Source organism: Rhincodon typus, chromosome 22 (assembly GCF_021869965.1).
Source record: "Rhincodon typus isolate 14 chromosome 22, sRhiTyp1.1, whole genome shotgun sequence".
NCBI lineage: Eukaryota > Metazoa > Chordata > Chondrichthyes > Orectolobiformes > Rhincodontidae > Rhincodon > Rhincodon typus.
The window spans coordinates 21,191,598-21,215,168 of record NC_063353.1 but is presented as its reverse complement, the minus strand read 5'-3'; positions in this window follow the sequence as shown (position 1 = coordinate 21,215,168).

Here is a 23,571-nt window from a genome sequence, read left to right as displayed (position 1 = left end):
CATCGAGTTTAAAAGAATTTAGCAGAGCAGCTTCGATAGATGGATGAGAGTATTAAAGATAGAAAAGACATATGAGATCTTAGAGAGATTATTCTGCTGGAGGAGTTTAAAAACTCACTTCAGAGAAGTGATAAGAACTCATGTTGAGGAACAGAAATTCAAAACAGTGAGAAGAGCTGCAGAGATGGCAGACGAATACACATTAGTGCATAAATCAAAATCTAGCTTCTGACAGCAATTTCATTCCGTGAGGGATAGAAATTGGGAAAGAGGGAGATCTTTCAATGAAAAACAAAAAGTAGATCACACTGGGAACAGTTTACCATAAGTGAAAAAAGAAACCCAAGAGAGTGGAAAAGAAGTGAAAGACCTCAGGTGTTTTCACTGCAATAAGGTGGGACACACAAAGTCACAGTGCTGGTGGTTTAAGAAAGGCACTGGGAGGAAGCATGTGGTAAGAGAGGCTAAACCAGTGAGACTAGTTGAGGTAGTGATGGAAATTCCAAGAGAAGTCAAGGAGCAGTGGGAGAGTGCACAGCCTAGTCACAGGCTGGGTAGTAAGATAGCACCAGTCTTTTCAAAGACTTCACCTCTGTGGGTAAGGTTTACTCAGGTAGAACAAGGGAAGTAGGTAAAGAAGTTATAATATTTAGTGATACAGGAGCTGGTCAGTCTCTAACTGTAAGAGATGAAGATATTTGCACTCCTTCTGAAATGTTACCCGTGAGAGTGACAAACTGTGGAATAAATGGAGAGAGAATTAGAGATCCCTTGTGTAAGATAAGATTGGAAAGTCCAATCAAGACTGGGGAAGTGATAGTGGGAGTGATTGATTAAGTGTCTATTCCGGGAACACAATTTGTTCTTGGAAACAATACAGCTGGATCACAGGTGGGAGTGATGTCCATTATAGTGGAAAAGCCAAAATAAAACCAGGGAACTGAGAAGTTAACAGTAAAATATCCTGAATATTTTCTTGACGATGTGGTGACAAAATCCCACAGCCATAAGTTAAAACAAGAATGGAAAGCAAAAGAGAGAGATGAAGGACATGGGGTCCAGTTCGCTGACACTCTGTTCGATGAAATGATAAAGGAAAAACCTAAGCAGGCAGAGGATCAGGCAGAGGGGTTTAGTTCTGAAAGATTAATGGAGTTACACCAAAAAGATGAGACAGTAAAGGATTTATATCATAAAACCTACTTGGAAAAGAAATCAGAATGTATTCCAGAATGTTATCACCTTAAGGATAAAATCTTAAGGCAGAATGGAGACCTTGGCAGATTACTGCAGAAGAGTAATGGGTGGGAGTTCCCCAGATTTTGTTTCCAGTAGCATACAGACAAGAAGTGTTGTGGGTAGCACACAAATGACCTGTAGGAGGTCATCTAGGAGTGAGGAAGACTCAGGCTAAGATACAGAAGCATTTCTATTGGCCTGAATTACATAATGATGTGGTAGAATTTTGCCGTACCTGTCATATGGTAGGAAAGCCACAGACGGTAATAAATCAGCGCCTTTTAACCTAAATTCCTACATTTGAAGAACCTTTTACATGGGATATAATTGATTGTGTAGGTCCCCTCCCTAAAACCAAAAGTGGGAACCAATATTTGCTAACCATAACGAGGAGTCAAAATACATAAGGGAAATATAAGGCTTGGTGACGTGGTACAATGAAAACAACCTCTCTCTAAAGAATTAAAGAACTGAACATTAAATTCAGAAAGAAAGGAGGAGATCACGCCCTCATCTACATCAATGGAACAGAGGTTGAGAGGGTGGAGAGCGTCAAGTTCCTCGGAGTGACAATAACCAACCGCCTGTCCTGGACTTCCCATGTAGATGTGACAGTCTACTCTTCACAACAACACCTCTTCTAAACAACACCTCTTCTTCCTCAGGCAGCTCAGGAAATTTGGCATATCCATAAGGACTCTCACCAACTTCTAGAGATGCACCATTGAAAGCATACTGTCCGGGTGCATAACAGCCTGGTAATTGCAACTGCTCTGCCCAGGACCGTAAGAAACTACAGAAGGTGGTGTGCACACCCCAGACCATTATGGAAACCAACCTTCCATCCATGGACTTCATTTACACGGCTCGCTGCTGTGGGAAGGCTGCCAACATCATCACACACCCATTGCATCCTGGTAATGATCTCCTATAGCCTCTTCCGTCAGGCGGAAGACATAGAAGCCTAAACGTACATATGAGCAGGTTTAGGAAAAGCTTCTTTTTGGCCATTATTAGACTGATGAATGCACTCTCCAGCCTCAAATAAGGCTGATCTTGCTAATGTTGATCTCACCTAGTGCACGTTCTGTGCTATGTAACCTGTATGCCTCTAAGTCTTTTTGATCTGTACATCCTTGTTTACTGTGATTTGCCTATACTGCCCATAACCAAGGCTTTTCACTGTACTTTGGCGCACGTGACAATAAATCAATCAATAATGGATGTGTCTACCAGGTTCCTGAAGGCAATTTCATTATGGAATGTCAGGGTAAAAAAGGTTCTGGAGGAGTACTTTACCGGTTATGGACTACCCAGGAAGATTCAGTCAGACCCAAGGGTCCAATTTTGCTGCAAAATTATTTAAGGAGGTCATTGATTGTTTAGGCACCCAGCACTTTAAATTCAGTGCGTACCATCCTGAATCTCAGGGGACGTTGGAAAGGTGGTATCAGACCTTAAAGACAATGCTGAGGGATTATTACCAGAATTACCCAAACGACTGGGATAAAGGTATCCCATTTTATATTGTTTGCTATTAGAGATACTCCAAATGAATCAACTCAGTTTACTCCATTTGAATTGATATGAAGGCACAAAGTAAGAGGGCCTTTAAAATTAATTAAGGAAAAGTTGATAGGTCCGAAGTCAGAGATCTCACAGTTGGCTTATGTATTAAGAGAAAGGTTAAACAGAGTAGGTGAATTAGCTGGACAATGTTTGAAAGTGGCACAGCACCTAATGAAGCAAGAAGGTAAGAAATTTAAAATTTGTACTTTGCCTGTGGGGTAAAGTATTGGGCTGTTACCAGTGGTAGGAAATCCCTTCAAAGCAAGGTTCAGTGGTGCCTATCAGATTGAGAAGAAGTTAAGTCAGGTGAATTATCTGGTAAAGATACCACAGAAGAAAAAAGTTTATTGGGTATGTCATGTGAATATGCTGAAACTTTACTATGACAGGGAAAGGGAACCGGGGAAACAGGTATCAGTTACTGCGACTCAGTGAGGAATCAAATCCAGATGCTTTTGATTTCGATGTGCTTCAGAATAAATTGAATAATGAGGAAGTCCTTAAGGAATGGATGGGGTAGTGAAGAGGGCAGTTGAACAAAGAAAGGAGGACTAACTGTCATCTGCCAGAGTTAACAGCTCTCAGCTCTCAAGAGAGAATTGCTGGCTCTCACAGACTCCTCCAAGTCTTAGAGAAAGCCCAATCTAAATATCAAAGGTACCAACAGCACAACTAGTTAATATTCCTGACAGAAAAATCAACAGAGAATGCATTCCTGACAGAATATTCAATGGAGAAAGCACAGAACATTCCAGAACATGCGTAACCTGGCTGTAATTTTGAGAAACTAAATTCTATTTTTATAAGTGGGACTTGTATTTATTGGAATAGCATACTTTTAGAATCTTGTTTTATTCGGGAATAGTTAGTAGTTAGAAGGGATTTATTTGGTTTGTTAATAATTTGGTTAATTTGTTTACTATTAAAGTTAGATAAATAAATTGTTACTTATTGATTATAAAGTGAGTGTCAGGGATTTGTTTTATTTAACCACCAGAAGTTGCTGAAAGGCAGGTTACACCACTTTTCACACTCCTTTTACAGATTATAGAGCAATGTACTCCTCTTTGGGTGTTTTGGTTTTAATTCTCTGAGGGGTGGGGTCAACCTCTGCTTTATAACATTTATTTCAAATGCTCTTTTGTGTCAACTCCCTGATGGGGAGAGTTGGACTCTTTGTTCCAGTATTGTCTCTGAGTTTCTTGGGTGGCTTTCTCTCTTTCTGACCCAGTTCATAAGAGTCAGCATGAATCACAATTGCAAAATCATGCAAAATTATTCCACTGGAAAGTGTTCAAGTCAAAACCTATCAACCCAGCTCCTTTTTACAGACCTGCACATTACGAAATGGTAATGTAAAGTTTGCAAAGAAAACGAAAGTACTTGAAATATAAATTTACTTTCCTTACAACTTCTATCTAAATGTATTCTTAAAATGCATATTGTTAAAAATGAAAGGTATAATTATTGCTACAATCAATTTTTAAATATTAATTAATCATAATTTGATTATGTTTCATTGAATTCCATCTATTTGTTGTTTTCCACTTTCTGCCATGAGACACACCGCCATGCTTCATGTAATATTCAGAATTTTAAATTGAACCGCAAATTTTTTTAATGGTGAGTTAAAAACAAAGTTCTTTTTAATTAATGTGAAATTATATAAGCATTTAGAATAGAATCATAGAATCTCCACAGTATGGAAGCAGCCCATTCAGCACATCAAGTCTACACTGACCTCCAGAAATTATCTCTCTCAGAATCACCTCCATACCCCACCCCTGTAACCCTGCATTTCCCATGACTAGTCCACCTAGCCTACACATCCCTGGACACTATGGCCATTTTAGCATGGCTAATCCACCTAACCTGCATATCTTTGGACTGTGGGAGAAAACTGGAGCACCCAGAGGAAACCCTCGCAGACACAGGGAGAATGTGCAAACTCCACACAGACAGTCGTTCGAGGGTATATTGAACATGGGTCCCTGGCACTGTCAGGTAGCAGTCGTAACCACGGAATCATCATGCCAAAACTTTTTATTAAATTCTCAGTTCTTGTTGTCAACTTAAAAAACAATTTGGTAAGCCATTGACCAGATAGCTGAAAAGATAGAAGCAAGCAAATACCTTATCAGGGGAACAGCTGATAGAACATTAGCAAATAAGAAATGCTCTGTAGGTTCAAAGTGAGAACCTCCTAATCAGCTTATTAATATTAATATCCTTGTAAGAATTGTTTGTTTGGGTGAAACCTCTTCGATTCAATGGAAACGTTTTTCATCGGCAATTGAAACTTGGTACTCAGTAAGAACAGAGCTAGGCATTAGGAGTATAACGTGTCTGATTTTCATCTTGTGAACTTCAAAGCAGTGTCCTAACAAAGGAGACACTGCTGAGACTAATCTTTTGCATCCATTTGTCTGCTGAATAGCATTATGTGTGAATCTTGTGTAAGATGTTTCTGGCATCTACTCCTGAAAACGGTACAGCAACGTAAGCTGAGTATCAGAGTACTATACACTGAAACATTCCAATAACAGTACAAACATTTCAGCGGCAAAGTTTTCCTGAGGAACCCAAGTGTTACTGATTATGGAGAAACGATGTAAAACTATTTTCTAATCAACGTGTTCAGAGATATTATTACATGACTTTGAACAGGTGGAACTTGAACCCAAGTCTCCTGGCTCATACTACGACTGCACCACAAAAGCTATAAATACTATCTGTCTTTTGGGACATGATGGCACAGCCAGGAAAGGTGTTTAGCTGGAGGAGCACAGCAGGCCAGGCAGCAACAGAGGAGCAGGAAAGTTGACACTTCGGGTCGGGACCCTTCTTCAGAAATGGGGGAGGGGGAAGGGAGCTCTGAAATAAATAGAGGGAGGAGGGGTGGGGCTGGGGAAGGTAGGTGGGATGGTAATAGGTGAGTGCAGGTAGGGAGTGGTGGGGATCGGTCAATGGGATGGGTGGGGTGGATAGGTGGGAGTGAAGATGGACAGGTTGTGTCAGGTCAAGAAGACGGGGATGAGAGGGAGTGTTGGTCATGGGATGAGGCTGGGGATGGGGAGATTTTGAAACTGGTAAAGTCCATATTGAGACCATTGGGTTGTAGGCTCCCAAGGTGGAATATGAGGTGCTGCTCCTCTAGTTTGCGGGTGGCGTCATTGCGACACTGGAGGAGGCCCAGGATGGACATGTCATCCAGGGAGTGGGAGGAGGACTGTTCCATGTATCCTACGAAGAGGCAGGTATAGCTTGGGCCGATGCGGGTTCCCATGGCCACCCACTTAGTCTGTAGGAAGTGGGAGGAGTTGAAGGAGAAGTTGTTAAGGGTAAGGATGAGTTCGAATTTGTGAATTATAATTTTTTTTCTGAATCTGTATTTTCTGCACTTCTTGCCAAGTTCCATTAGTACAGTGTTTAAATTTTGTTATGAAGGTGATATTTTGTACTGAAGTGCTGTTAATCACCACACTTCTCCATCCCTACACCTCTACCACAAGAGTTATGATTTAATGGGAAGTAAAAGAGCATATCCAACCAATAATCTCTTTGACCTCTGCTTGCCTCTGCTATCTCCTGCCACACCTCTATTTCCCTTCCATGGAACAGCAAATACCCCGAGCTGAAAGCCTTTTTTTTTATTTTCCAGGTTGAAGTGGTCTCACAATCAATCCAGCACACTCATCCTATGATTTATCTTTCATACCCATGTTTTTAAAACTGTTTCCATGTTAAACATAGCAGAGACAAACCATGTTCTTACCAGTTCCCTGCCAGAACGGGCATTCAGACTGTTGCTGATCTGACCACCATTTCAACCAAGGCACGACAAGAACAAATTAATTCACAGAACTGAGAACCTGAAATGTAGACCAGGTATGCATAAATAGCAACTTCTGTGTGTACACATTATGTACAAAACCTCCCACTCTTCCTTAACCATCCAGATAATACCTGTATATGAAAGACTCTGTACTGCCTGCTAGATAAGCACATGTTGACATTTTGGAAGTATTAGATTTTGGATTCTTGAAGAATTATTTTTTATCTTGGCAATTTTCGCGGTACCTTCTAAAGGGGGGGAAATGTGCCTGCATGCAACGTCTTCCTGATGGGGGTTTCATCAGACACAGAACAGAGTGGGCAGCCTGCACCACATTCTGCTTATACAGGCCCCTCCATTTGGCTGACTCCTGGGATGCTCGCTTAGTGCTGTGGTGCTGGCACCATACCCCACCCAGCACATAATAACTTAAACCACCTTTTATGAACTCAAGAAAATCGTATCTTGGTCATTATGCTGGGGTCAAACGCCTGCTGCTCTATATTCCCAGCATAATAAAATATAAAATGCTTCTATACAGTTGAATCATCTGCTTCCTTCTGAATGAAGATAGTTTAAAACCCCATAACATCTTCACAGTAGAGGCAAACATGTTCAACCTGATTTTGAAGCCATAAGTGATTAATTTTATGACATTTTTCATGAAACAAGATGCTATTATTCTAATACCTTTGACTGATTTTAAAGATGTCAACAACTGGCAACATAATAGTGACACTGTAGATCAAACTTCCCTTTCCAACTTTAGGGACTACTACATGTCAGATTGAATTCTGTTCCGGATATTAGAACAAAGCATTAATCTTAAAATAACTGTAACAGTAAGAAGCTACATCAACGAGTTTGTGTGGGAAAAGATATACATCTGAGTTTGTGAATATTACTTTTTATTGAAAATAGGTGCTACAGAAATCTGCTAATTACATTTCGTGGTTGCTACATGTGAACTCTATGTTGATATCACAGCTGTTCCTCAACTCATGTTCACTCTTTCGCATGTGATCAATTATCACACATAATCACCTACATAGAAACAGACAAACACATCTCTGAAACAATTCACACACACATTCAGCTCTCAACTCACACATACACACAAGTCATGGACTTCAAGAATAAAATGGCCTTTGTCTCCATAGTGGTGCTATGGCAGTTGTATAGGCTACAGCTAAAGTGAAAGCAAGGACCATTGGGAAGGCTTTGGAGACATCCAAACCTGGGTACTCATCTAGTCAGGAACCCAAAGAGACAAAGTCAACAGGTACATATTTGATTACGCAGTTAAGTTTTTGAAGCATCACGTTTGCTCAGGTGGTAGAAGGTAATTGAGAAGGAGAAATTGAATAACAAATAAAATGCAAATTACATGTGTTATACACGCTTCTGGTGGCAATAATTCAGCTCACAATCTACACAGGGAGGGATTAATTGCAAAAGCTTATCTCAACAATGAGAATCTGATTCTGGTTCTCACCTGATAATTTTATCATGGTCATCATTTAGGCAACCTCAGGGAGTGGCAACTTGTGTCCTCAGTCTTTTACATGCACTCACATTCCTATATATCTCTCAATACTTACTCAATTTTCTCAGCTACTCATCCCTCCCTCACTCAGCTCTCTCATACTCAGCCTTTCACACAGTCAGGCCTCTCTCGCATGTATTCAATTCCATTTTACACAATAATCCTGTAATGGAACACACTAAACATTCTCCCAATCAATAATCCCTCTTACAAACTCAATTCTCTCACAAACACAACTGGCTGGTTTTATTACATGCACTCAAATGGTCTCACATATTCCCAGTTCTCAGTCAACAACAGATTTTTAACTAATACCACAAAAATCAAGGGTATACTATAAGTATGTGCAATATAAATTCAGGATAGTACAGCCTTATGTGAGCTCATGTTAAAAATGGAAAATCGTCACATAAAATAGCATTGCTGATTGGTACTTTACGATCTGAATGTAATCGGTTGACAGAGTGATATGAATCCTAATGGATTCAGGAAACCTAAATGGAGTGATATTCTGTATAATGTTAATAACCAAACCCACTAACATCCTGCAAATCATGTTCACCTCAGCATGAATATGCAGTTGACCTTTAGTACTGTCAGATTTCATGGCAAAAGTTTAATAAAGTAGCAAGTTTTCAATGGTGATGGACTGAAAATACATATCTTTTACTCATTGTTGCAGGAGGAAGAACGGATTCTATTAACTTTTGCCAAGTTGTTACAATTCCAGAATGATAATGTGACATGCTCATCTCTAATTAATGCTACATTGGGAGCAGAATCTAATTGATACTGCAGGTGTGGAAAAAAAACCACAAAAATAAATTGCAAGTAACGCTGTTGGATGGCGACAGAAACTGTGTCAGCTGAGGAATAATTGGAAAGGACTCTCGGGTAAGATCCACAATCCCAAGCACTCAGAAGGAAAACCTCGTGATAAAGGGTATGGGTTTGAGATCAGGGAAACAACATTGAATTCCTGAATCTCCAACCCACAGTCCACAAGCACAGTGAGAAGTGCTGATGAGTTTCAACATGTTCAAGATAGTTTTTAAGCCAAAGAAGGGAGTAGCATTTGTAACAGTTCATAATCTCCAGTAACACTTCAGTATTTTAACAAACCTGTTTGACTGAGACTCCAGTAACTGGCCCTCTGGCTATACAAGTGGCAATGATGGCAGTTCCAAATAACTGAAAATACCTTTTCTGACTTAATAAAAGATTCCACATCCGACTAAAACAAGAAGTACTCTTGCTTAAAAGCCAAAAGACTCATTTTCTGTCACAGAAGAGCAGAGAGGTTAAGAGATGGAAAACAATGCTAAAAATTATGAACATGGACCAAATACTGAGCCTCCAATTTTTCCAGTTCCAAATTTGAATTTGCACCAAAACACCTAAAACCGTGAAGGGACAGTTGCTGAGTCTAAACAAAAAAGGCCAGTGACAGGAATTGGACAAGTTTATAAGATGGCTACAAATGTGTCAATTACAAAACTCAACTATCTTCAGGCTGACTGCTCGGTGCAATAAAAAGTTCAAAGATGTGAACTTAAGTGGGTAAGGCAAAACTCCTAATATGTTCCACACTGCTGTTACCCTCAGTACAATAAAAAATAACAACACAACGTAGGTTTCTTTTTTTAAATACCTGTCTCCTCATTATTTCCATTTTATTCCCTCTGAATGTCTTTCTCTCTTTATTACCTACTTGGCCCTAAAAGTGTGTGCTGCAATCACACTTAGAGTAAAATAACATGTTTTGTAAGCAGGATCATACTGTATCAATAAAACAAGCAGAAAAAGTTCCATCAAAAAATTTTTAATAGAGGAAACTTGAAAAGTTTCAGACTGAAGTTGGGAACTGCTGGAAAAGACATCAAGTTCATAAAATTCTGAGACTGTACAAGAAGTGAGCACAATTGAATGCATAATATTGCAGGCAAATGTGGAAGAGTTGATGAGTCTGTAATTGTTGCTGTTGCTTACAGAACTTGTTTTAAGTATTGAAGATGGATAGCCATACATACATGGAGATAGAGATGCCATCAGTCATCACTAGTGCTGTACAGCAATGTAAGTAATGATAACCAGAGCATGACAGGAAAGGAAAGAATATACAAACATAACATGCAACTGAAATAGAATCAGAGTAGCGAAGCATGGTTAAAAAGGCAGAATTAATGGCTCTGCATCTGAATGCATGTAGCATTTATTAAAAAATCTATATTGGCTGCAAGATGACTAAGACTGGAAACTGGATATTAAAGGAAAACGTTTCAAAGGACGTCCTGGGATCTCTCAAACAGTGGGAGGGAATTTCTAATTAGATTTTTACTGGAGCAGATCTGGTCACTGAATATACATACTGCAGTCAATAAGCGACGTTTTCCAGTGGAGGGCCAGACATTGACAATATCAACAATGACGTCGACATCAATCTTCCCAACAGCTCTAGTCTATTTCATCAAGTTGCTATTTTTTCTTCTTGTTTACGCCAACCAACAGCAACTGCCATTTGGGAATGTTTTCACAGTCTGTGGCTACTCTGTATCAAATTTACTCTATATCAAATTGTTCGAACAATAGTTTTGATTTAAGTCTGAAGTTCTGAAGAAGAGTCACTAGGCTCGAAGCATTCAATCTGCTTTCTCTCCACAGATGCCGTTAGACCTGCTGAGTTTCTCAGCAATTTCTGTTTTTGATTCAGATTTCCAGTATTTGCAGTTCTTTATTTTATTATAGCTTTGATTTATTGTTTTAATAGTTCAAGATTTCTGATTTTTTGTTACTTTAACTGTCTGATTAATACATGGCATTAAAATGTCTATTTTCACTCATCTTCCTTGGCAACTGGTTAATAATACATTGCTGGTTTCATTTTATCAATTGTGTAAACATGGAGTCATAGAGGTCTACAACACAATAAAAGGCCCTTCATCGCATTGGGTCTACTGGTCAAAATCAAACACCCAACTATTTGAATCCCATTTTCCAGCTCTTGGTCTATGGCCTTGTAGGCCTTGACATCGCAATTGAGGTTTTCTGCCTCTACCATTCTTGCAGGCAGTGAGTTTCAGCTTCCCACCACCATCTGGGTAAAGAAAAATATCCTCACATCCCCTCAAAATTTCCCATCCCTTACTTTACCTATGACTAGTTTATTTGCCCTCATCTCCATTAACTTGTATTTATATCTTAGCTTATTTAACCTAATTTATACCCTTGTTGCCTATGGTGCTCCAATTTACTCATGGCCTTTTGTGTGTGTGTTTTTTTTGTTGTGACCATAGTTCATCACCTCTATTTCCCCCATATTTTCTCCTTCTCCACTTTTCCCATTACCGTCTCTACAATCTGGACTCCATTTTTACCCTCTCTCTCAGTTCTTCAGTAGTCATCTTCATTCCTGCTGCCACTCCAGGTTTAAGTCCTTTTTTATCCTACAGCACACCCCCAGTCCCACCCTGTGATTCCTGACACCCTTGAAAGGTTCAAACTACTTAATTTTGGCACCTAATGAGCAGCAATTACATTTTCACTATCTTTCTGTCTCCCTCTAAAACTCCCAACCTTCATATCTGTGCTGGAAAATCTTGTAAAACATCTTCCTAGCATTTTCATCATTCCTATCTCTGATCCTTTGTTTCTACATTCTCCTTCCCTCCCAAGTTTACTTCCTTCTGTCTCTGGTCTCGGAATGACTCTCATATTCACAACTAGCCTGCCATTCACGTTCAATTCAATAGCTATCTTGACAGATACTAATTTGCTAAATCATAACTTCCCTATGATATCTGATGCTCTTGTCCCCACTAAAACCACCGCATCAGTCTTTCTCAATTAATCATCCCCCATTGCGCACCCTTTTCACTTCTCATATACATGAAAGGAACACAAATTTGAATGTCCTTAATGAACAGCTTCCTCCATTACATTAAAGCATTTCTGAAGAAGGGTCTAGGCCCGAAACGTCAGCTTTCCTGCTCCTCTGATGCTGCTTGGCCTGCTGTGTTCATCCAGCTCTACACCTTGTTACCTTAGCTAGGTTAGTTATTCCACATCAATCCACAATATTGCCTTAACATACAATATGTTCCATTATTATAAGTGCCCATGCCCATTTTTCAAAGAATATCCAAAAAGACAAAAATAACAGCTGACTCCTCTTCTCCAACACTAAATGTCTTCTTAATACACCTTCTCAATTCTCCTTCACTTTGAACTTTGACAGCAAGTGTGAGGAGTCAGAAAGATTAAAGGTCACAACTATCTACTCAGTTGCCTCAACTGCTTCCCTCTCTAACGTGACATTTGAATACATAGATGGCCCAAAGATTATGAAGCAAAGATTCTCTATTCTACTGACATCAGTTCATTGCAAACATGAAGAGAAATTAAGGTTAAACAAGGAAGAATTAAGATGGTTTACATTGTTGTTGAAGAATCCTTTGTCCTTCTGCTACTTCTTCCCATGAGCACTCCTTCTCCAAAAAAAACCTATGACTAGTTTATTTGCCCTCATCTCCATTATCTTGTATTTATATCTTAGCTTATTTTTCCAGAGAAAGTCTATATAACTGCTCCAGCTGCCACCCCTCACCATCACACAACTTCTCAACTCCCCTAATTGGTGTCTTGCCCATCATCACCACATGCTTCTGGATGTTGAGTTATACATCAGTTCCCCAGCCTTCCACATCGAACTGCCCTCAAAGATCCCTCTTGTCCTAATGCTGCACTTTCATTTTTCTCCAGTTTACCTCCTCTTTTATCTCCTCTCATGTTCTCTCTCAACTCATGTTGTAGACGGGATACACATTTTATTTGTCCGGAACATACTATTACTAAATACAAAGTTCTCTTTCTATCTCCCATGTTATCAAACATTATTATAGTTCTGTTCTGTCAAATACTGGTTTCCCCTACTCCAAATATGCTGTCATTGTCCTCTACTCAAAAAACCTTAAACTGAATCTAATGCGTTTTTTTTTTGGCTAAGCCTGAGTTGTGTCAAGTTTTTTGGAAGGATTTCTGCTACAAGGCCTCGTAGGTGTTCTCACTGTACCTTATCAAACTCACCTCATTAATTACCTACATCACCCCTATGGTATCTGTGACATCCATTTCTTACCAAATATCATTCCCAGAACAGCTTGCCATGCAGCAGATGTCCCAGAATTTATCTGCATCCCTTGCACCCAAACCATCTTCAAAAGCCCATCGTACACCCAGGCAAGTTTTGTCAATCTGGAGCTGCCCTGTATGGTTCCTAACATTTGTCTCAGAATTCAATATCCTGTTGTATTGGCAGGAACCTAGATATCCTGCTGGACAGACCTGAGATTTTATCTTCCCCCAGAACCACTAGTAGAGGCTATGATATCAGACCACGTCAATCTGGTCTGAAGTTGCCACTTGCATTAAAACAGTCCCAGCATCTTGGGAAATGCACAGCCCTGTAGGAAGAAGGTCAGTTATCTTCCCCATCATCTTTTCTCTGCTACCCCACACTCAATCTATCTCTACGACAGTACCCACTTCCCATCAAGATTTATGCTCTACCATTCTCACCATTGCCTGAAATATCTTCCCTCACTTCTTTTCACCCACTCTGACCTCTCACACCGCTAAGCCTGCCTGCTGTGTGTGCTGCCTATTCACTCGCACGGGACACAGCCTCACTGCACCAACAATAATAGCTGTGCCACCCACTTTCATCTCCCTTAATACCTGCTTATCTCTTATCCGAGGAGGTAAGCTCCTTATGGAAAGAGTCATGATGGGTAGTGGGCTGCCCCAAATTCAGCTTCTTACCCTTTTGTGAAAAACATCCTGACTGTGACCATGTTAAGTGGTTGGCTGACAGCTTCCAAACCAGTGGATTCATACTGGAGCTGCTTTTAACTCAATCTGCTGGGGCCATTGAGAAAACAACCTGCTTGATTCTTGCTGACAACCATGACTACATTCCTTCCTTTGTGTCTGCACTAAATGACCAGGCAAGACAGCAGTAATGTCAGCTTGGTATTTCTGGCTGAGGAGGCAAAGTGCAAAAAGGCAAGGCATTTCAGGGAAAGGATATTGTGAGAATCCACGTAGGCTCAAATTGAGTGTGCATTATGACAGCAAGTGAAGAGGTGCTCCTTAGTCCAGTCCATGAGCTGGGTGCTTTCCCCCCCAGCATATACTGGTTGCTGGTGCAGCCCGAGTTCTCAGAGGTTGGCACACATCAGAGACCAAAGTCTGTGGATGTGGGATGTATGTGATCTGTACCCATGGAGCTTGCCCTGAGATGTTGGTGCCCAATGTCCAATGGATAGGCTGTTGGGAGCAAGCAGAGAGCTGAAGTTACCAGGCACCTAGTTTTGTTTGCACGTCAGTTTTCTCGACATCTAGTTTGTTTACTGAGTTTGGTAAGCGAAGAAATTCAACATTAATGAGGTGACTTTGGCAATTAACTAGACATCTAAAATGTAATAATCTCTTTAATTGGCAACTTGAGGCTGCTGAGTGAAATACTCATCACATTAATTGTCAAAAACATAAAAGATGGGGCTTAGGGGTTCTTATGCTGGAGGGGTAATGTCCCTCCTTCTCAGGCAGGAAGCCCAGATTCAAGGCCCACCTGCTCCAGTGATGTGAAAGAAAATCTCTGAACAGATTGATTAATAAAACAACTAAAAGAATGGAGCAAGATGCTCCCAATTTCTAGCGCGGTCTCACTCAACATTGTTCAATTCTGCCAGAAATCTCAGCATAAAATCTCAGCACATCATTCGGACCTCTCTAAGATTCTGCCCATTGATTCTTCCTTCCTTGAGTTACTACTCCCTCTGAAATTTTCCTTTCTGCTCCAAATTCTTCTTTAGAAATCATATCACCTTCCAAATACTTTCTTATTTTTATCAGGACATCTTGATTGAATTTCTTCTAATTAGGTCGCCCCCTCCTTCCCCCCCTCACACCCAGACATAATACTGAAATAGCTTTTAGCAAAGTCACAAACTGCATCACAGTGCACTGTGTCAAGAGTAAACTGAACCTCCTTACCCTTCTGAACCTGTCTGCAGCCTTTGATGCAGCTGACCATAACATTCTGCTGCAATGCATGCTTCCCTGTCATCCCGCTGTATGGGACTTCTCCTTCTTAGTTTCAGTCATATATGTCATGGTTCAGATAGGGGATCAATGAATCAGCAATGTCTTCACTCCTATGTCATCACTCTGATATCCCTCAAAGACATATCCTTAACTCGCTCCGATTCCTCGTTTCTGATTTGATAAAATCATGAAGGGAAAAAATTAGGTAGAAGCAGGGAGGTTGTTTCCACTGGTGGGTGAAACTAGAATTAGGAGGTATGGCTTCAAAATAAGGGGGAGCAGATGTCGGACTGAGTTGAAGAGGAAGTTTTTCACCCAAAGGTTTTTTGAATCAGTGAAGCAATTGAGGCTACCTTATTGAATGTTTTTAAGGCAAATATATTTTTGGACAGTAAAGGAATTAAGGGTGATGGTGAGCGGGCAGGTAAGTGGAGCTGAGTCCACAAAAAGATCAGCAGTGATTTTATTGAATGGTGGAGCAGGCTCTATGGACCAGATGGCTTACTCCTGCTCCTATTTCTTACATTCTTAGCTTAATGCTACCCATCAGTAGCATATCCACATTTATACTAATGACACTGAGCTGTGTATCTCCTTGACCTCTCTTGATGCATATTATGTTGTAATGGACAAGCCAAAAATTTCTCCAATTAAATATAAGGAAGGATGAAGTGATTATCTTCACTCCCTGTCACAAACTTTCTTCTCTAGCGCTGACTTCATTCCTCTCTCTGGCAACAGAAGCTGTACCAAATTGCTTACAGTGTTGGCATTACACTTAACCCAGAACCGAGTTGCCACCTCATATCTGCACCACCACTAAAATTGTCAACTTCCACCTCCATAACATTGGCTAATTCTACCAGAAAGTGCAAATTCTTCGTTATCTTTAAAATTGATCATTCTAACACAATTCTGGCTCATCTCACACACTTGCCTTTCTATAAGTCTGAGGTAATTCAAAACTGTGTGGTCCACATCAAAATGTGCACTATGTCTCACACATCATCCTCCCTGCACTCTCTGACCTCCATTGTCTCCTCATCAGTCAACATCTTGTTTTCAATTTCTTCCATGGTTTCAATCCTCCATATTTCTTCAATCTCCTGCAGCTCAAACACTCTCTTAGGTATCTGCACTCTGCCAGTTCCAGCTTTGCGAGCATTTCACATTTTAATCATCCCACTGTTGACTGCACTAAATTGGTTATGCTGTTTGAATAGTCTCCCTACTTCATTTTTTCTCTTTAAGACACTTCTTACACTTTGATCAAGCTTTTGGTCATTTTATTTAATATCTTCACCTGTAACTCAATGTAAAATTTTGTTCCATAATATATTTATGAAGCATCTTGATTCGTTGATTATATTAAGGATTCTATTAAAATGCTGCTGTTGTTGTGGAACAGCTTCATGTACCAATGAGTTTGAAGTCATAAAAACCATACCTTCTGTAAGAGACATTATTCAAAACGATGGAATCTCCTGTTGCTTCATGTTATGGACAAGACAAAACTCCCTCAAAATATATTAAGAAGATAACCTAGACCCTAACTTTTGCTTATTTTAGAGATAAGTGTAACACATTGCGTTCCAGATGCAATTTGATTGGTCGAACTACATAACTTTAAGCAAAACACACTTTATACTTACACTACAATTAAATACAGACAAAATAAATTTCCTATATAAAAAAAAAACCAACGCCTTCCAAGCTGCTCCCTTTATTAGCTTTGAGCAGATCACTCTGTCTCAAACTTTCTTCATAAAACAAGGAGAAAATACACCTCTTAAAGCCATAGCATCATCACACTTCAACAGATGAATATTCAACCAAAAAAAACTGGTCTAGGAGTCTAGGTGGATGTCATCACATGTGAGATGTTAGACCAAGTCTTGATTTACATTATCAATTGTAAATATAGCACATGAAGTCAGTGTTATAGGGATGAGAGGAGTTGTTAGCCCAGATCACAGGCTGAAAGCCAAACTCAGATTGATGATGAACTAATAATGGGAAAGCAAAGTTAATAAGCTTCAAGCAGATACTCGTAAAAATAGCTTGAAGACTGTATATGAAGCTCTGCAAACATATTATCACACCAAAGTCAACAGTATGATACTCAACCGCTCAGCAGTTCAGCTCCTAACAAATAGCTATAAGATGCTCTCTTATTGGGCAAAGTACCTCCTAAACCAATAATCCAGAGCATGCAATGGCACCATTAAGTCATTTTTCACAGCAGATTGGAAGAGCTTGTTTTCAATCCTTCTCTAGTAAAAGCCTCAAAGGCGAGAAAGCAGCTTTCTATGAGCAGGTTGCCACTAGCTAACGGCATCACTCCTGAGATACTCAAATGTGGAGAGACTCATGTGGGTTAAAATACTCACTGTTCTCTTCTGCCTAATCTGGAACTGGAGACTGTGCCCCTAGGCAACAAGTTTGCCTCCAGGACGCATCACCACAAACTGGAAGTCAGTAAGTCCATCCATGACAATTATCATGGAACATCACTTCTTTCAACCACAGAAAAATTTCTTTCAAAAGTTATTCTTAATCAGATTGTCACTCACCTCATTGATACAATAAATTATATTGTAAACTTTTACTTTAACATCTTGTTCCATTTCAGGCCATGCCGCCATAGAGTGGTTGTGAAAAGTTGCTAAAGTTGAACTAAGCTCAGCATGCAAATGGTTAACTTCAGAGAACAGCAAGGGTTGGAAGGTTTGGATGAGGTTTGTGATGGGGCAGCTGAACTACCTGATGAAGCCAATGTAAGATAATTTGACAAGCCAGTGAACATTCACACTCATTGATGCTGTGACACGCCATTCATTTGGAACTCCGTGGGGTTCTTTGCCAGGTTAGCTTGGTGAAACTTGCTGGGAGGGTGTGAGTAATCAGTCTGACTAAATGCTAGCAATATAGAGGTTTTTTTCAAACAGGATGTTATCGAATCAAAGAGGCAGCAAAGGGCTGCAATAAAGGTGGAACACGGAAGAGAAAAGTTAGAAAATTAACTTTAAGTCAGGCAAGCAAATCCAGCGAACTGAATTAGTAAATATTGCTTGCATCTATGATAAGATAAGCTTTTAACTTTAAGATAGATAAATGTTATATTGTGTGAGATATTGTGATATTGAATCATGTGATAATCTTGCAGAAAAGTCATAGTTTCATTTTGAACGGCTATCATTTTTCTTCTAGGAACCACCAGGAAGGTCAATGAGTCAACCACCTTCTTGTGTGTTAGAGCCCAGACCAGATTAACATCTGTGATAGAGTTGTAATGTATATAGTTGTGTTGTGAGTAAATCTTCCTTCCTAATACTTATTCTCTGTAAGAAATCTGTCTTAATGTTCATGTTACAAGAGTTAATTTAACACAGGAACGATCAGTATAGCAAAAATCAGTATAGCACATGTCTTCTTTTATGTTCTTGTAACAGACAAGATATATTGACAGCAATAATTCAATCTGATCATAACTGTTTTTCTGATGGGAAATTAAAAAGTTTATTCACTCAAACGTTGAAAGTGTCATCCATCTACTTTCAGCAAAACTGAAGAAACGCAAACACAAAAGACGCAAGTGTAAGGTTCAGTCAGAAGGGATGTTATTGTGGTCAGCTGATGGCAATACTGGTTATGTTAGATCCCAATGAGATATTTAACTTAATAGAGCATAAGTTTTATTTTTGCAATTTGTTTATCATGGTAGTCAGTTATTCACAAGAGGTTGCTTGCGTATTTTTAATCTCTAAAAAAATGAAATTGATAATACACAAAAAGAAAATAAAACTATTTTACATTTGCAACAGTCTTATTACAAATGTCAGAAATAAAGATCATCTTCAGTATAGTGTTCATTGTTTAGTTTATATAGCTGTAATTGGTTTCTGGAATTTTTTTCTTATAGATTTATTAGCACTTTCAGAGCAAACACATGCGTGTTCCATTTCCTCAGCTTCCAGCAGCTTTCCTCTTCTCGAGTTTTCTCCGAAGCCAGTTTGGGATAGTTTCTCTAACCCTGAATTTGATGGGATTATTAAACTAACTGTACATTTTTGTTCTGACTTAATTTGCACATTGTGCCTGACCTTCCAATTGATTCTGATTTCTTAAAATTCTGTTGCTTGACAACAACAGGACTTTTCTTTCTTTTCTACCCTATAAATAATGCACTGAATTATTCATCTCCAGTTTTTAAGCATCTCATTTAGGTGCATGTAAACAAAACTTCAGACACTCCTGCATTACTCACAAAACTCAAAAAATGGACTAAAACTATGTTTTCCCCTTCTTAACATACATAATGTAGAAATACATGTAAAACGTAATTGTTTTTCAACATTAAAACCAAGGTTTCTATATAGTAATATAGAATGAATCTGCACCACAATTGTTACATCCCTAAGTTATATTGTTTTAGAAGTGCACATAGAACAGTGAAAGTCAACACTCATCAAAACGAGATGCTCAGTATGAAAAGATGCAGCTAATGTCACTAAGCCAAATAAATTAGCTATGCCAGCCACATAACACAACATACATACATGGGTCGAATTGTATTGTAAATTATCTTAGAGCGCATGCCATAGAAGTTATACATTTGATGCCCAGAGTGCATGTTAACAGATACTAAAATTGTTCACTTATCAATGTGCCCATCAGGCCAGCAGAGAACTGATCAAGCTCATCCTAAGAAATTGTAAATAGGTTAAAATATAATTATTCATCACAACACAAATTTCACAACGATGGAGCGTATAAAATGTTCCTGGTCGAGCTCTGCGACCTGCTAAGTTGTTGATAACTTATACAGAAACTTTCCCGATCTGCCTCGATTAGCAAGCTCTAAACTTCAATGAAATTTAAGAATCAGATACCTGGAATTTTCTTTAGATTGCAGCAGCAAAAGCTACAGAAAAGTAAACATAAATTACACCCAGATAACAAGGCGTAGAGCTGGATGAACACAGCAGGCCAAACAGCATCAGAGGAGCAGGAAGGCTGATGTTTTGGGCCCAGACCCTTCTTCAGAAATGGGGGAGGGGAAGGGGGTTCTGAAATAAATAGGGAGAGAGGGGGAGGCGGAAAGAAGATGGATAGAGGAGAAGATAGGTGGAGAGGAGACAGACAGGTCAGAGAGGCAGGTATGGAGCCAGTAAAGGTGAGTGTAGGTGGGAAGGTAGGGAGGAGATAGGTCAGTCCAGGGAGGACAGACAGGTCAAGCGGGCGGGATGAGGTTAGTAGGTAGGAGATGGGGATGGGGCTTTAGATGGGAGGAGGGGATAGGTGGGAGGAAGGACAGGTGAGGGAGGCGGGGACGAGCTGGGCTGGTTTTGGGATGAGGTAGGGGGAGGGCAGATTTTAAAGCTTGTGAAGTCCACATTGAAATCATAGGGCTGCAGGGTTCCCAAGCAGAATATGAGTTTCTGTTCATGCAACCTTCGGGTGGCATCGTTGTGGCATTGCAGGAGGCCCAGGATAGACATGTCGTCTGAGGAATGGGAGGGGGAGTTGAAATTGTTCGCAACTGGGAGGTGCTGTTGTTTAGTGCGAACCGAGCGTAGGTGTTATGCAAAGCGGTCCCCAAGCCTCGGCTTGGTTTCCCCGATGTAGAGGAGGCCACAATGGGAGCAGCGGATGCAGTATACCACATTAGCAGATGTGCAGGTGAACATCTGCTTGATGTGGAAAGTCTTCTTGGAGCCTGGGAGGGGGGTGAGGGGAGAGGTGTAGGGGCAGGTGTAGCACTCCTGCGGTTGCAGGGAAAAGTGCTGGGTGTGGTGGGGCTGGAGGAGAGTGTGGAGCGGACAAGGGAGTCACTGAGAGAGTGGTCCCTCCAGAAAGCAGATAAGGGTGGGGAGAGATAAATGTCTTTGGTGGTGGGGTCGGATTGCAGATGGCAGAAGTGTCGGAGGATGATGCGTTGGATCCGGAGGTTGGTGGGGTGGTACGTGAGGACGAGGGGGATTCTTTTTTGGTTGTTATTGTGGCGAGGGGATGTGAGGGATGAGTTGCGGGAGACACAGTCGAGGGCGTTCTCGTCCACTGAGGGGGGGAAGTTGCGGTCCTTGAAAAAACGAGGACATCTGAGATGTACGGGAGTGGAATGCCTCATCCTGGGAGCAGATGCAGCGGAGGCGAAGGAATTGGGAATAGGGGATGGCATTTTTGCCGGAAGGTAGGTGGGAGGAGGTGTATTCTAGGTAGCTGTGGGAGTCGGTGGGCTTGAAATGGATATCGGTTTCTAGGTGGTTGCTGGAGATGGAGACAGAGAGGTCCAGGAAGGAGAGAGAGGTATTAGAGATGGTCCAGGTGAACTTAAGGTTGGGGTGGAAGGTGTTGGTGAAGTGGATGAACTGTTTTGGCTCCTCGTGGGAGCACGAGGCGGCGCCGATACAGTCATCAATGTAACAGAGGAAGAGGTGGGGTTGAGGGCCAGTGTAGGTACGGAAGACGGATTGTTCCACGTAACCAACAAAGACGCAGGCATAGCTTGGACCCATGCGGGTACCCATGGCCACCCCCTTTGTCTGTAGGAAGTGGGAGGAATTGAAAGAGAAGTTGTTAAGGGTGAGGACGAGTTCGGCTAAGCGGATGAGGGTATCAGTGGAGGGGGACTGATCGAACCTGCGGGACAGGAAGAAGCGGAGGGCCTTCAGGCCATCTGTATGGGGAATGCAGGTGTACAGGCACTGGACGTCCATGGTAAAGATGAGGTGTTGGGGACCAGGGAATTAGAAGATCTGGAGGAGGTGGAGGGCGTGGGTGGTGTCACGGACGTAGGTAGGGAGTTCCTGGAGTAAGGGGGAGAAAATGGAGTCAAGATAGGTGGAGATAAGTTCGGTGGGGCAGGAGCAGGCGGAGACAATGTGTTGACCAGGGCAGTCAGGTTTGTGGATTTTGGGAAGGAGATAGAAGCGGGCGGTGTGCGGTTGGGGAAAAATGATGTTGGAGACTGTGGGTGGGAGGTCACCTGAGGTGATGAGGTTGTGGATGGTTTGGGAGATAATGGTTTGGTGGTCGGGGGTGGAGTCATGATCAAGGGGGCGGTAGGAGGAGGTGTCGGAGAGTTGGCGCCTGGCCTCGGTGATGTAGAGGTCAGTGCGCCATACTACAACTGCGCCATTGATGACTATTTCGGCGCCACCTCGTGCTCCCACGAGGAGCTCGAACAGTTCATCCACTTCACCAACACCTTCCACCCCAACCTTAAGTTCACCTGGACCATCTCTTATACCTCTCTCTCCTTCCTGGACCTCTCTGTCTCCATCTCCGGCAACCACCTAGAAACCGATATCCATTTCAAGCCCACCGACTCCCACAGCTACCTAGAATACACCTCCTCCCACCCACCTTACTGCAAAAATGCCATCCCCTATTCCCAATTCCTTCGCCTCCGCCACCTGCTTCCAGGATGAGGCATTCCACTCCCGTACATCTCAGATGTCCTCGTTTTTCAAGGACAGCAACCTCCCCCCTGGCTCAGTGGTCTAGAACGCCCTCAACCTTGTCTCCTGCATTTCCCGCAACTCATCCCTCACACCCCCTCCCCGCAATAACAACAAAAACAGAATCCCCCTTGTCCTCACGTACCACCCCACCAACCTCCGGATCCAACGCATCATCCTCCGACACTTCCGCCATCTGCAATCCGACCCCACCACCAAAGACATTTATCTCTCCCCACCCTTATCTGCTTTCCGGAGGGACCACTCTCTCAGTGACTCCCTTGTCCGCTCCACACACCCTCCAGCCCCACCACACCCAGCACTTTTCCCTGCAACCACAGGAAGTGCTACACCTGCCCCTACACCTCCCCCCTCACCCCCATCCTAGGCCCCAAGAAGACTTTCCACATCAAGCAGATGTTCACCTGCACATCTGCTAATGTGGTATACTGCATCTGCTGTTCCCGTTGTGGCCTCCTCTACATCGGGGAAACCAAGCCGAGGCGTGGGGACCGCTTTGCAGAACACCTACGCTCGGTTTCCACTAAACAACTGCACCTCCCAATTGCAAACCATTTCAACTCCCCCTCCCATTCCTCAGACGACATGTCCATCCTGGGCCTCCTGCAGTGCCACCCGAAGGTTGCATGAACAGGAACTCATATTCCGCTTGGGAACCCTGCAGCCCTATGATTTCAATGTGGACTTCACAAGCTTCAAAATCTCCCCTCCCCCTACCGCATCCCAAAACCAGCCCAGCTCGTCCCCGCCTCCCTCACCTGTCCTTCCTCCCACCTATCCCCTCCTCCCACCTC